Consider the following 1,494-nt stretch of genomic DNA (forward strand, 5'->3'; position numbering starts at 1 on the left):
ACTATAAGTTAATTTTATTGTTTACAAAAATGGAATATACCTTTACTTGACTCAAAGCCTGTTTTTAAGTAGCTCTGAACCTCGATGAAACCTAAACTGTAATGAGTTAGACAATTTTTAAGAACTTTATTTTTTTATTTAAACCATAATATAATAAGGTAGAAATTCTACCGTAGAATCAGTAGAAAAGTACGTTCTCAATTTTACATGCCTTGAATCACTGAACCAAAGAATAAACAAGAAGTGAAACGCTGTCATTTTTATACAACAATAACATTACGCTCTTCTCACAGACGAGTGCTGTGTAAATCCAACACATACGTAAAAATTGTATTCTCTCTCCCAAAACTTCTGAACTTTTTCGCGAAAATTTGAGGATAATAGCACTTTGAAATATTGTTGATCACTTAACATTATATTTTATATTTTTTTTTGCACAATTTAAACACATTTTATAGCCCGAAAATAATATATTTTTTACAAACGAAAAAAAAAATATTTTTTGTTTTTTGACATTGAATTTTTGTTGTTTGAAATTAAAACTAAAAAAAACAATGTTGTAAATTTTCGTATGGTAAACGAAAAAGATATTTCAAATAAATAATTTATTTTTCAATATTATAGATTAAAAAACAAATAGACGTGTTTATAAAATGTTTATAGATAAAATGTGTGGTTTCTTAAGAAACCTTTCAAAGTATAAATTGAAATGAAATAATTTTTTTTCAATATTTTTCAATACTATTTTTTGCAACTATGCTGACTTGAGAATTCTACTAATACATTCTTAGAGTTAGGTACCGGATGACAGTAGACTTAGGTACTTTTGACAACAGTTTCATTTCTTATTTATTCTTTGCACTGAACACTAAGAAGTGAAACGCTGTCATTTTTTTACAACAACAACGTTACGCTCTTCTCACAGACGAGTTCTGTGTAACTCCAACACATATGTAAGAAACTTACTCTCTCTCCAAACTTCAAAACTTTGTCGCGAAAATTCGTGGCTTATAGAATTTGAAAATATTTTTTATCACTTAACGTTATATTTTATTATTTTTTTGTACACTTTAAATATATTTAATAGCCCGAAAAGATTTAATTTTTTACAAACAAAAAAAAAATATTTTTTATTTTTTTGACAATTAATTTTTGTTGTTGAAATTAAAACGAAAAAAGAACAATGTTGTAAATTTTCGTATGGTACAAGAAAAAAATATTTCAACTAACTTAATTATTATTTCAATATTGCAGATTAAAAAGCAAAGATACGTTCACATATAATGTTTATAGATAAATTATGTTGCAAAATATTTAAAGAAATCTTCTAAAATATAAATTCAAATGAAATAATTTTTTTTTAAAAATTTTTAAATCCGATTTTTTCAACTATGTTGGCTTGAGAATTCTACTAATACATTCTTAGAGTTAGGTACCGACTGACAGTAGACTTAGGTACTTTTTGACAGCGTTTCACTTCTTATTTATTCTTTG

This window comes from Lucilia cuprina, chromosome 3 (assembly GCF_022045245.1).
Source record: "Lucilia cuprina isolate Lc7/37 chromosome 3, ASM2204524v1, whole genome shotgun sequence".
Taxonomy (NCBI): domain Eukaryota; kingdom Metazoa; phylum Arthropoda; class Insecta; order Diptera; family Calliphoridae; genus Lucilia; species Lucilia cuprina.